We start from the raw sequence: 15,122 nt of genomic DNA on the forward strand, positions 1-15,122 counted from the left end.
AATGAATAGATATTTTCGAATGGTACAAAAATTGATATATTCTATTTGTAATACACTTTAATATGGCGTAGAAAAAATCATCCCCGAAATATTCATCCCTTAGTTACAACCCCTAACTTTAATTTTGTTAATAGTACCCTGTACATTTTTTTATAGTTTTGTATGTGGTATTCTATCGTCTATTCAACAGATTTTTTAAAAATGAAATCGGTTCGTAAATAATCAAGAAATTATCAGTTTATTTTTTATTTTTATTATGTGTCCCAGACTAATTTATCCAGGCTATATCTCTTAAAGGAATAGAGATTTTCGAATGGGACAAAAACTGATATATTACATTTGTAATACACTTTAGTATGACGTAGAAAAAATAATAATAAATAATAAAAGTGTATTACAAATGGAATAGACCAGTTTTTGTCCTATTCGAAAATCTCTATTCGTTTAAGAGATATACTGTGGATAAATTAGCCTGGGACACTCTGTATACAGCTTGTCTCGGTAAGTTCGCATTGATTCTGCATATTCTAGACAACAGATGGTTGTAAAAATATATTTGTTATAAGTTTAGGATTGTAAAACAAACAAAATTTGTAGTTTGTGGAATTTAATTATGATAGTATAGGTAAACAATATGGTACATATTCTGACGTTAGTTTGAAGAACATAATAGAAATGTTTTCTTGTAAATGTGACAATTAATAATAATCTGTTTGCCAAATAGTCCGACAACTTAATTCTATTACACAAAAATATAATAAATTAATTATAAACAAACACTACTTCCATATGGATCAACACTAACGAATTCCAATATCTTAGAAAATAATACACTACTGCACTGAACAGATATAGATACAGATAACAGATCAGATATGAGAATCGTTCTATTACACTTAGAAAACAGACGCAGGTTTGTCAAAATGACAATGACTATTACTGTATGTTGCCTAATCAGTTATAAGTTATAATATTTTCGGTTTATTGTTATATAATATAATCAATTTTAGTAGTTCCAATGTGACACAAAATACAAAATCTAGGCATGGGATAAAAGAGTTTATTTGAAGAAAGTGTATTTTTTTGTTTTTCTTAATGGCATTACAGGCTTGTTTTTGTAATATTTTATTTAGTCATAGGGTAAATTCCACATACTAATATATTTCTCAAATTGGGCTCTGTACCACCATTCTTTACTATATTACGAATATGTGTGCCAAATATCTCGACAAAATATTCAAAATTAAAGCTGCATGTCAGATTTAACTCAGATTGTACCATTTGGTGTTCCATCAAAATAAAGTGTTTATCACGTGTAGTCATATAAATATCTGTTAATAAACGAATACAATGTGTCTACGTTATATTTTTGTCTATGAAACCATCATTTCCTAAGAAATAAATATTACACTTTTATACTAAACAATCCAATCATGACGATAATTAAATCACTTACATAATATCCTATATAAATGATTCCAGTGTGTTACAACCGTTGTGGTCAAAGAATATAACCATAAAATTAATCACAGATATTTACAAATAAATAAAATTCTCATCCGGTTATAGTAAACCACAAAAACAATTGAACACGTATGTCAGCGCCCATTAATCGGATTATCCAAGACCTAGTGCACATATTTTTACAGCCATTCAGGTTGTCATTCACATATCCTATCGCCGATTGAATTTTTTGCATCGTACACAACGAAAAAAACACACACTGTTGGGCAAATTCTTAATGGATGTCAATCCGTTGTCATTACATGTCGTTCTCTACACTGGCGTAGGATGTTTGTATATGTACACATTTTTGGAAAACATTATAAGTAAAACATGCAATATCAAATTTCTCTCTTCATAGTTTATCGTTAAATATGTAATATTCCAACGTATTTTCCTTCAATACGGGCTTTACCTACTCTTCTTTCATTTGGTAATAATAACCCTAACCTAACCTTTTATATTCGTTGGTAATAATAACCTACTGATAAACGAGTATTTTTGCAAAGTTATATTTCCATATAAATATAAACCATTAAACCCCTTTAAGAATCTGAATGGATAATAAAAAAGAACGCATATAGAGAAGTGGTTACAAAGAAGATTTTTTATAATTACTGACTGCGCCATTTACATTTTGGAATAAAATAATATATTCTTAGAATAAACGTAGAAAACTCGTAAACTGTGGCTGTCTGTCGATGACGATGAATAATGTCAAACGAGTGATACTTTTTGTCCGGCTTCTCGAAAAATCGAGATTAATTCCGAAATTTTGAACAAATAAAGCCAAATGAACAATATGACTAATAATAAATTACATATGATATAGAATTTCAATTGATCTCAGATTCATTATTAGTTACTAGATAAATATTCAAAAATTACAAGCTACTTACTAAATCTTACATCTCTAAACAGATAATTTAGATTCATTGAAACAACATCGACAAACTTCACCATAAAAGCTGGCGTTCGACAAGGAAATGTTCTTGGACCACCTGGAGTGAATGAAGGAACATTCAATTTGGGTCTACGCAACCGAAATTTTGGGGTTGTACCAACAAATATATTATTGCCATTATGCAGAAAATGCCTGCCTAATAATAGTATAATAATATAATATAATAATAAAAATATTAATAACTGTATAATAGTATAATATAATAATAAAAGTATAATTATTAATAAAAATTTCAAGTAAACTTAAACATCATTCAATTTTACACGAAAAAGGTACTCTTGGTAAAACTCGATACTGTGTACCGTTTTTGGAATATTTTGATTTGAAAATTATGAATTAATAATTGATGCTGGCAGTAATGATAAAGTTCTAATAGGTATACCTCTATTTTCTCCAAGTGTGCCATGGAAATCTGACATTTATTGATTGTTATGACGATAAATCAACAATAATTAGAGTTTTTAAACCTTGTTTCAATTTTTCAATTTTCAAAAATGCGTAAATTTTTTTTTCTTCAACGCCCTGTAGCTTGAATACGGATGGCGTTACAAAAATTTTTTACTAAGCAAACCCCAATTATTTTTCAGTTTTTTACGTACCCTAGTGACGGGGTTACCTTTTTTGAAACACCCTGTATTCGCCTATAAGATGGTAGATTCTTGATTGCAAATAATTTTTTTATTAAAGAAAGGCGATCTCCTAATGTTTTGGCTCCATATTATTCCCTCTAATACCCGTTACATAATAAAAAATGTTAAAATTCAAGTCTCGTAAATCGTTCATCCATTGCCGATGAATCTTTCTTAATCACAGTGATATTTTTTAATAAATTTTAAATATTCCACCCTCTGTTGAAAAAAAAATGACCCGCCACTTTCGAATGTAACAGATCACTGTGGAAAGATCCTTTGTTTTCTAGTACTCTTTTAAACTCAAAGTATCTATTATCGATGAGCAAAAACCTGAAAAGCTCATTATGCTTGGAGATACGAGATAGACAGTTATTTGAAATGCTTTTAATTATTTCATTCATTGATACCTGTCGTTGGAGGAATAGGCAATTATGGCGTTTTTATCGAATGGATTTAAATGATTTGATCGATAGGATCATATAATGGCACTTTATATTAACTGCTAAAAAGCCAATAGAAAAAAATTATAAATTTTTAAATTTGACTTGAAAGATACATAACACGGTTTTTATACTTCGACGTAAGTATTTCCACATTTTCAATTTATATTAGTAAGTAAAAATGATAAAAATATAAATGTTAGTTTTTATTAATTATTTTTATAAACATTTGTATTCAATAATTCAACAAACTAACCAAACAACATGAAAAATTTTGTTGGGAATATCAACTAATGAATAAACGTAATGTACTATAAAAAGGAAACAAAAAATATTTCAGACCATAGATCTTATTAGTTCAGAGTTTCATCTTTAACAAAACAAAAGAAGATAAGTACAAATACAAAGATGCAAAATTTTATTGGCCTCACGAAGAAAATATAAAAAATAAAAAGAATCTCCTCGTTTTCTTTTTGGTCTTCTTAGGAGGTAGATTTCCTATTTCCCAATCTCTCCTATGCCCTTCCTTGCTTTCTAACTGGTTTTAGTTCAATTGCATTAGCATATCTCTAATACCTACCTCAGTAGCTTATCTTTGTCCATTTTTATCACGTACCTACCTATATCCTTCTCACCGTCTCTAAATTTTCTTACTTACTACATCTTGTTAACCATAATGCCCTCTTATATTTTTGTTTCTAATGCGATCACTACTAATTTTTCCTCATACATTTTTAAATGTGTTCTTTTCCGCTTCTCTCCGTATACTATAGTTTTATTATTGTCCTCTTTTCTGTAATATTTCGTCAAAGGCGAGTAGACCACATTATTTTTCTAGGTCCATTCATAGTAAAAGAGTAATTTTTTTAAAATATTTATTGCAACCAAAAACCAATGCAAATAATGGAGCTCCAACAATTTTTTCTTGGTAGAGATACATAATTCTGTTTTATATTATTGAGCCTGATCCAGAAGATTTAGAAAAGTACTTTTCGGTAATCATTTAAGGTCTACAAAACCGTCATTAAACCAAAAGTATGTTATGATAATTAGAAATGAGTGATGACAGAAATACAAAAAGAAAATTAGAAATATTCTAAAGATGAGAGACTTACTATTTTTAATTGGAATTAACCATAGTTTATTCATATATCCAGACGACAAGGTTTATAATCTATAGTATATGTAGTGTCTGTAGGCATAGTTAATAGGGTGATAGTCAAGAGTGCCAAATGTTAAGAAGAATAAATCTAAATGGTTTCCATTTTTTATAATTAAGGAGGTTCTTCTTCTTCTTTCAGTACCCTGTCCGATCATCGAACGTTGGCGATCATCTTAGCAATAATAGCTTTGTTATTATTGCCTCTTGATAACACTCTCGGATTTTTTCTCAGTCAGGATGTTCTTCTTCGGCCTGGGCTTTTATTCCGGCGATCTTGCTTTGTATTTTGAGGTGCAGAGGGTTATATCTTTCTGGATGTCTCATTACAAGACCGAAGTACATATTTCAACTTTGGAATTTTTATGGTTTTTGTTATTTCTGTTTTTGTTTTGTTTATTTTTTGTTTTTTCTTAAGCAGGTTCAGATATCGTAAACTCAATCTATATGCCATAATACTTTTAAACTTTTAAACACAAGCTAACCTTGACCCTGGCTGTTTTCCCAGGCAGCCAATAATGCTTCCTAGTATAAGCTAATAAAATTAAGAAATAAATCGTTTTTTACTCTACATACAATGCATCATTAATAGCTATATTCTTAATTAGACATCTTATACATAATAATAATTATGATAAAGTGAACAAAACACGGCATTATATGTCTGTGACGTGCAGAAAACATATAAATTTATATGACACACATAATAAATCAGTCAAAGGTTTAAATTTTGCAACACGTGGGAAAATCAAACAATCGTTTTGAAATTAGTAGATTTAGGTTATTATTTTTGTTGCGATACAATTAGAAAATGGAAATGGAACAATAAAACGCTGATGATTTAATCGCTGCCGTTCTGAACTTTTATTTTTGTACCATTCATCACGGTCATGCAAACGTAGATGTAGGAAACTCAAGTTGACTCGAAAGTAAATCAATTGTTGCGATATTATACATTTTTTTCTATGTCACAGATATTATTTTTGTCTATGTTTGGTGGCTCTTAATATTAAGAAGTGTTCTTGGGAAATAATTTCTTAGATTCCCTTTCTGATACTCCCTTTTTGATATTAAATTTTTTTTACAACATTCATAACAGCAGTAGCTTGAAATCGAGCTTTTTAAAAACGGAGCTTTGTGTACTGAAATTACCTATATTCTTCTTTTTCAAGTGCCATCACCGGGAAGGGATCATCAATCCTTTATTCGGACTTGTAGAGACTGCTGCGCTGCTTTGATCAGTTCATTTAATGTACGGCCGTACCACTCTGTCAGTTCTTCTTCTTCTTAGGGTACCTGTCCGTTCCGAACGTTGGCGATCATTCTGGCTATGATGACTTTGTTAGTTGCTATACGGAATAGTTGTGTTGAGGTCTTTCTATACCATGTTCTCAGGTTAGCAAGCAGGATATTCTTCTTCATCCTGGTGCCCTTTTTCCTTCAATTTTACCTTGTAAAATGCACTGGAGTAGCTCGTATCTGCCTTGATTTCTCATTATATGCCTTAAGTACTGCTCAGCTATATTTTCTTCTGTTCTTCTGACAAGAAGTTCGGTGATTAACCATCTGAGAGGCCTTATCTTTTCCTTCACTGCCGGATCTTGGTATCCGAGATGATATATTTTTTGTTTTTATCACAATGATGATTATACTTAGGATTCTTCCACCGGCAAACCAAACCTATCTTCTCTCGATTCTTTATCAATATACCTACATTCATTTCGAAGTATGTACTAATATAAATTTGAAACCAATAAATATAGTACACTTGTCTTTTTATTTATAACTTTCTAACCTTGTGATGCTAGATGATGTCAAAAGCCATTTTATAATCGATCAAAAAACATGAAATTCAACAGTATTATCTTGAGACTAACATTTTCTAACTGAATTAAGCTTTTCTTATACCAAAATTATTTCTGAAACTTAAATGTCTACTGCCTTGAAAAAATTATCAATCTACATATTATCATTCCACTGATTTGCATTTGGCTTCCTGGCAGGTGTTATGAAAGCAAACTTCAATTAATTTAATATTCTTAGAGATCCATAAATAGTATTAAAAAGTCGTCTAATACGGAACGGACTCAATTTTCGTAAACGCTTTAACACCAACATGAACATCATTCGGACGACCAGCTTTTTTAGTTTTTCGACGATTTTAGTTGCCTTTCAGACAGTAATAGTTCGTTGCTAATCTTTCAAGATAATTATGTATGTATCTGTATCAGCGCAAATAAGTCATTAAAAGAATATATTAGTGTTTTTAGTAAATGTATTATTTATTATAATTTTTGGATTTGTGTCTCTTTTTAGTAAGATAATAAAATATTATGTAGGTATAACATTTTTATATGTCTATTTGTCACCGTGTTGTGTAATTATATCCGAAACTTACGTGTCATTTAAAGAAGCTCGGTGGCGTAGTTGGCAGAGCGTTGGGTCAGTGATTGGAAGGTCGCACTGGTCGCGGGTTTCAATCCTGGACGATTCATATTTTTTTTAATTTTTGGTTGTTTTAATAAAAAAATTTTGAAAGTGGTAGATAAGAAAGTTAGTTTAATATTTAAATAAAATACAAATAACCTGTTAAGTATATTTACTTCGTTGAAATTATATAATAGAAGAATAACTTCTTACGTGCGTACAAAGTACACACACACACACACACACACATTCTTTTTTTTCTCTCTTATTCACTAGTTTCTCTTTTTATCCATTAGTCTTATGTGCAACATTTGTCTTTTCATTGCTCTTTGCGTTTTATGATTTTGTCCATGTTTGCTTTTGTAAACGTCCACGTTTGGGAACCATAAGTGAGAACAGGATGTACGCATTGATTGTATACCTTGGTCTTAAGATGTTGTGGATATCTTTTGTTTTTAAGCATGTAGCTTAGTTTGCCAAATGCCGCCCATGCCAGTCTAACTCGTCTTTTGATCTCTGCTGTTTGATTTTCTTTGTTAAGTTTTATAATTTGACCCAGATATATATAATCGTGAACTGGTTCTATTTCATCTTGTCCAATCCTCATTGTGATGTTCTCATCTGTATTTGTTATGATTTTGGTCTTGCTGTAATTCATATTAAGGCCTATCTTTCCAGCTTCTATGTCCAGTTCTTCCATTATTTCAAATAATCAATTCTTCTTTTTTATCGGTTATCAATACGATGTCATCAACGTACCTTGGGTGGTTAAAGCGTTGTCCACAAATTTTTATACCTTTTTCTTCCCATTCTAATATTTTAAAAATATCTTCCAGAGCCTGATTGAAAAGTTTCGGTGATATTGTGTCACCCTGTCTCACGCTTCTATGTTTATTATATTCGATCTAAATATTCTGTATTGCTTCTTAGAGCTAGTTCGACAAATAAGGTGCCCAAAAAAAGAAATCTCTAACTATTAGGACAGAAGGTATAAAAATGTTAATTTTCGGTATTTATTTGACAGTTAATTCCAACTAAGCGCCTATTTAAACTCATCAACTAATGCCACGCTCAAAAAAACACTGAATATATTCATCTCGACGTTCTAACCAATATGAATAGTTACTCTGTATAAAAAGTGCTCTTTGATTTCTCGGAAAAAAGCGGTATCTACATAATGATTCCGTGTCGGAACATAAAATATTTTTGATAATTTCTAATATGTCGGTAATTATAGCCGAATGTTTCAAAATAATAACTGAAGAAAAAACGAGTATCGCTTATAAGCCAAGACACAAGCACGCAATCCTTTTTAATGAGGCTAAATATATAAAATTAACAAAAAAACTGATCAGTCGAATCATTATGAGACTTAAAAACTTGTTTAAATAAAATTTTGATTGTGCTTGAAATAAATTATTGGTGGTACGTAAGGGATTTAGATAGCTCTAAATTTAAACATTTAATTGCGATATATGTGTTTGTTTTTGATATGAATTTTATGGTTTATGGAATTTACAATAAATATATGATAATATTATTATGTAATGATGACAATAATACATAAGCAGGTAGAAAATAGAACATTGAAAGATATTGCTTGATACGATTGAAGGCAGAAAAATGAAATGATTTGATGAAGAAGTTTTGTTTTCTGTCCTAAGATATGCAGAGAAGGACAAGAAAGGCAAAATGTTTTTCTTTTTAGAGAAAAAGATTTTGATTTTTTTTCTTTGCCTTGTCTTTAAAGAAGGACTGTTTTAAAGCAAAGCTTCATACGATATCAACTACTGTTTCTTCACTTTTGGGGGAGTCCCAGTATTTGGTTGGTCTTTAAGTGGTTATTGTGTCAATCTACGTTTGTTCCTTCTCTTTATATAGTAGTATCCTTTATTGGAAATATGCAAACTAAATATGAATAATGCACATATTCAGGAAGTGTCTAGAGAAAGGAGAAATATTGTGATGGTAGGATCAGAAACAACGTACAAATAATAGAAAATTAATTTAAGAAGGTCTACAACTCGGGGGTCATACCACCAGATAATTTTTATTTATTTATTTACATAAAGTACCTCGACACCTATGGTCATTGGCACAAGAACAGTAACATTAGGTAACATATTAAATAATGAAAACAAATAATTACTTACTTTTACTTATTTCTACTATATTATTAAATCTTGTAGTAGAGCTGAGCGGTTTTTTAAAACAGTGTAGTCTTCATGATCTCTATAGGGTTGTTGAGCATTTCTTTAACAATAGGCTTTATATCCAATGATGTATACAAGTTGGTGAATGATTTACAGTCGGTAAGGATGTGTTTCACGGTCAGGTAAACATTGCAATGGAGGCAAGTTGGACGAGTTTCTGAGGACATCAAACAAACTATGATTAAGTTTGGTGTGGTTAATTCGGAGTCTTCTAATAATTGATGCTTCTCTTCTTGTTAGAAAGTCCAGGGAGAAATGACCAATAAATGGTTGGAGTTCATGCAGAGTTGTTTTACATTGTTGACATAAGTTTTCCCAGGTATCATTTACTGACATTTTGAAAACGAGTTTGAGATCGCTAGCTAATTGAATTGTGGTTATTCCAGTCAGGCGCGGATACAGGGGGGGGGGGTCAACGGGTCCATGGACCCCCCTATTGTATTTAGTCTATAAGTATTTTTTTATTATTTATTATTTTTTTCTGTTAACTCTAAACTTTAAGCCATCAGTACAACACTAAATTACACGACAACCGCTTCCAAAGAATTGAAAAAAGCCATAAAATCTAATAAAACACCCTTCTCTGAAAAATAATCTGCAGGCGCATTTGTTTGGGTACCGGTGGAATCATGAACAACGCAAATATTTTTCTCAATTCAAAGAATATCAATAATGATATTTTAAAATGCAAATGCATTACACTGGGTATAAACCTTGTCTCATGAAAAGTCACGTTTCAAATTTGCTATACAATAAAAATATAAAAATTTGAATTTTACTAGATAATAATAAACAAGTTAAAAATTTTTGTTATAATAAATAATAGTTATAAGTTATTAACATTTATAAATTACTGCAAAAATAAGGGTTTTTTGCAATTATCTTCAGTTGGTTATGAATTTCAAATTAAAAACTAGAATATTTATTTGAAACATTTTTCTCTAAAATCTACAAGGAATGTTTTATAGGCAAAACATGATTTTTTTACACTTTATAATCGTTTAAAAATAAAACAATATCGGATATTGAGGCAATTGAGAACGAGAAAAATTTTTAATGCTCTTTAGTTATGTCGAAATACTGTAAGTTAAAAAGGTGCAAAATAAATTTCTCCTGTTTTATGATTTTAATATAAATACTATTTTTAGTTTGGAATTAACTTCTATATCAAAATAAGCCACAATCCTTCAGTATTCACTATTCAGATTCAGGTAGATACATTTTACTCCCAAAATCATAATATAAAAGGACAAAGGACTGGATATAAAATTGATATCGGTAAATCCGTATCTGCTGGTTCGCACATTGTGTCACAAGCTAGTAAAAGCAATTCAAAAATTCTTGAAAATTGACTAAACCCTATTGCCAAATCTATCCGCTAAAAAAAATTTCTAATAATTTTGATTTTTCCGTAAGAAAACTGTACATTATTGACGATTTATCTAATTTTAGTAAATTGTAGTTGTTATTTGTTATTTATATTATGTTTTTATTTTGACTGTATTTAAGCTTTGTCCATAAAATTGTAAAAATTTCCAGTGGCAATAAAGCATATTTCTATTCTATTCTATTCTAAAAAAAATGGGCAGATTAATTTGAAAATTAAGAATTTTGATTTTTCAGTAGAAAAAAAGGAGAATTAGGTAGATCGGTAGATTTTACAGGTATTCGGTAGATCTACCGAAAAATCGTTAGCTGTGGCATCACTGTATTTGAGGTAAGTCTGACCCCCCTAATATGAATTTCTAGATCCGCGCCTGATTCCAGTATTGTGGTTGGTAGCTTCTTTGGCAAAGTTTTCTGCTGTTTCATTACCAGTAATTCCAGTATGAGAAGGTAGAATCTTTTGAAGTAGAATCTTTTGAAGATTCCAGACCCCCCCTCTTCAAAGACGAAAAAAAAAAGTAAGAGAAGGTAGCCATATGAGAGAGACTGTTACGTCTTGAGCAAAGAGATTTTGGTAGATATCATGGATGTTTTGAAGTAATGGGTGGTCAGTGAAAATTGTATTGATTGAATGGATAGATGAAACGGAATCTGTACATATTATGTCTGTTTTGATGGGAGATGTATTTAAATCTCAACAGAATACTATATAGTTCACCTGTGTAAACGCTACATGTTAAGGGTAACCGAGAAGTTCATGTTTAGTGGTGGACCAACAGATAAGAAGCATAATATTTGTTCCAATAACAAGAAGAAGACTGAAGAATAGAAGGTCATTTTCCTAATATTATTTGACAGAGACCATCATTTTTTGGCAGACAATATTGAAAAACATTTTTTGTAAGCTAAAAAAGTATTCTGAATCCATAAGTATAGGTTATGCATGTTATTGTCATTAATGTTACGAGTATATTTATACAAAATGTTTGTAAATGTTTATGTAAGTAAAATTTTCGGAATAAAATATTATTTGAAAATGTTTTTTAATGTAACTGCTGACATCCATTTTTGCATTGTTTGTCATTTGTGTGTATAAAAAATATGCATATTTGTAAGAATGTGTGCATATATAGGCGCATATTTTGGAAAAGTTTAGTCATAAAGTGTTCTATCAATAATTTTCATGTGAAGTTTAGTTAATTATCATTCTCAAAGTCGTTTTCTGTAAGAATATTAGTATGGTGTATGGTGTTTCGATACCAGAACCTGATACCAGAAGAATGGACTAACTATATAAAAGAGCTCTTCCTGGATACGAGGCCACCACTTAACACTACAAAGTATACGAATACTGGTCCTAGTATTTTAAAAGCGGAAGTAGAGAAAGCCATCAAACAGAGCAAAAATGGGAAATCTCCAGGCCCTGACCAAATACCATCCGACTGGTTCAAACTTCTGGATGACGACAATGTCTCACAACTAACAAACATTTATAACCATATATACGAGACTGGCATGATGCCACAGATATGGTTAGAGTCTACATTTATTCCACTCCCAAAAAAAGCCTAATACATCATCATCTAAAGACTTTAGACTAATTAGTCTCATGAGCCACTCTCTCAAGCTACTTCTTAAGATAATTCTTAATAGAATCAAGCAGAAATGTGAAGAGACAATGGGAAACAAACAATTCGGTTTCAGAGAAGGATTGGGAACAAGGGAAGCTTTGTTCTCAATGTTAACATTACTTCAACGATCATGGGAAGTACAGAAACCAATTTACGTCTGCTTTATAGATTTTGAGAAGGCGTTTGATAGAGTTCAACATGATAGGTTGTTTGAATATCTAGAAATGATTGGAATAGATGATAAAGATCTGAGACTTTTACAACATCTATATTGGAATCAAGAAGCTTATATTCTGGTAGACGGCAAAGAAACAGACAAAATTTGCATTCAAAGAGGTGTCAGACAGGGTTGTGTGTTATCCTCAACTTTGTTTAACGTATACTCAGAAATAATTTTTAATGGAAGGAAAATGTGGAGTTCGAATCGGGGGAGAAACTATTAACAACATCAGATATGCAGACGACACCGCGATCATGGCTGAAAATATCGAAGATCTTCAATTCCTTATAGATCGAGTCACTAGAGAATGCTCCAATAACGGACTTAATATAAATGCAACAAAGACAAAGTTACTTGTGGTTAGTAAACAAGACGTCGGCCCTATGCAACTAATTGTCAATGATGAATCAATAACAAATGTTAACCATTTTAAATACCTAGGATGTTAGATAAACGAGACACTAAGTCCGGATGAAGAAATTAAAACTCGTATAGAAATTGCAGAGGAGCATTTATGAAACTTAGATCTATTCTGAGCAACTCTCAGCTGAACTTACAACTAAGAATCAAGTTCCTAAAATGTTACGTGTATCCTGTATTACTATATGGATGTGAAACCTGGATCATGAAGGTTAACATGATGAACAAATTGGAAGCCTTGGGGATGTGGTCGTATCGTAGAATGCTCAGAATATCTTGGGTTCGACGCATTTCAAACAGAGAAGTCTTAAACAGAGTAGGTCAAGGCGAAGGTGACTTAATGAAGATGATAAAAAAGAGAAAACTTGAATATCTGGGGCATATAATGAGAGGTAACAGATACAGGATGCTGCAGTTAATACTCAATGGAAAGATCGACGGAAAAAGAGGAACTGGTCGAAAGAAATATTCATGGCTCCGAAACCTTCGTCAATGGACTGGCTTATCAGCAGATCAATTGTTACATGCCGCACAAGATCGAGAACGATATCGGCAAATTGTTGTGGAAGCTACCCACGCCTAAAAATTTGGGCACGGTACTTAAAGAAGAAGAATATAGGCATCTTCAAGTGTTTTAAATAAAAAAATTTTAATAACGTAATCAAAAGGTCGTTCCATACCTTATACGGAAATAGCTCAGTTCAGAGGTTATAAAATATAAAAACAGCGAGAAAGTAAGATCAATACAGCGAGAAATTAAACATTACGAAGTTTTTAATAAAGTAATTCGAGAATTCGAGGGACTCTGAGTGTACAAAGTGCCAAAGTGGAGGAATCATTCTAAAACATACGTTGTGTCATTCAGCTGCTTGGCATGGCGTGTCTACGATTCTTGGGAGGATAATAGCTGACAATTATTCAATTTTTTTTTAAATCGACGTACCGTAGTTTGACCCAAGCAAGCGATTGTACGTGGTTTCGTGATTAATAATGTTTAGCTTCTTCAAGCCAATTTAAAGATCTGATTGAATGACAGGAAATGATTCATGAATACAACTAATCTCAAAAATTATTTTCTACATGGAAATATAATAAACGCTACGGTCCCAAGAACTATAACTATAATTGCCACGTTTATGAATTATTTATTAGATTTTTTTCTATAATTAGGTCTGTACGTTCAATAAATACAATAATACACTTAATTTGATATCCATTATTAGTACTACGTCTATAATTAGGCTGCTAACAGCTGTTTTTCGTTACTCTCTACTAAAACGTTATTTTTTATCATCGAACATGGATGATTGGCATGAGCGACAGTTTTTCAACTGTTCCAACATAATTCATATACCTCAGAATAAAACAGACTTCAATAAAGCACAAGAAGAGCTAAAAAATTGATAATGGCAAAAAAATGCAAGCCTACAAGGATATTACGAAGGCAGAACTGAACAAACCCACAAGTAAGAACATAAACAAGAAAATAGGCGAAAAGTCCATTAGAAAAAGCCGAAACATTTACAACACACTTAAAAAAGTTTTTACGCCAAATGACGGAAAATACTCACTATATACTGAAGAAGAAATTATTTAAATACTCACAAAACCTTATCAACTAAAACTTCCTGAGAAAGACTCACAAAACATGAAGTAAAACACATTATACAACACAACATCGATTAAAAAAAAAAGCCTTAGAATACGACCTTATTACTTTAAAAACTCTTCAGCAACTCCCAGAGAAAGGCTTCCAATTTCTGACACAGTTGTTTCAACTCTATAATGAGACTAGGTCATTTTTCATCACAGTTTAAACTAGCACAAATAACAATGATACTAAAGCCAGGAAAAGAACCAAAAGTGTACAGCCCTACCGTCCTATTATCAAAAATATTAGTCTTCTTTCAGTAATATCCAAAGTTTTTGAAAAGCTGACTTGAATATAACTTTAATATAAAAATAAAATATCTTAAATAAAATACAATGAATGACAAAATGGAGAGTCAAAATAAATGAAAACAAATCACTACACCTAGGGAAACAGGTCTGGCTTTATACTTAAACGGTAAAGGAAGCCCTCAAGAGGATGAAATCAAATATCTACTATTGGACATATGTCCAAAT

At 31.2% G+C, this 15,122-nt stretch overlaps 1 protein-coding gene across 5 annotated transcripts in view; it reads right to left on the bottom strand.

Moving 5' to 3' along the window:
- Nucleotides 1–15,122, bottom strand: part of LOC114332157 (homeobox protein cut) — a 366,341-nt gene that overhangs the window by 13,875 nt on the left and 337,344 nt on the right. The gene's annotated exons all lie outside the window — the stretch shown is intronic.

The sequence above is a fragment of the Diabrotica virgifera genome, chromosome 3 (genome assembly GCF_917563875.1).
Source record: "Diabrotica virgifera virgifera chromosome 3, PGI_DIABVI_V3a".
In the NCBI taxonomy this organism is placed as follows: domain Eukaryota; kingdom Metazoa; phylum Arthropoda; class Insecta; order Coleoptera; family Chrysomelidae; genus Diabrotica; species Diabrotica virgifera.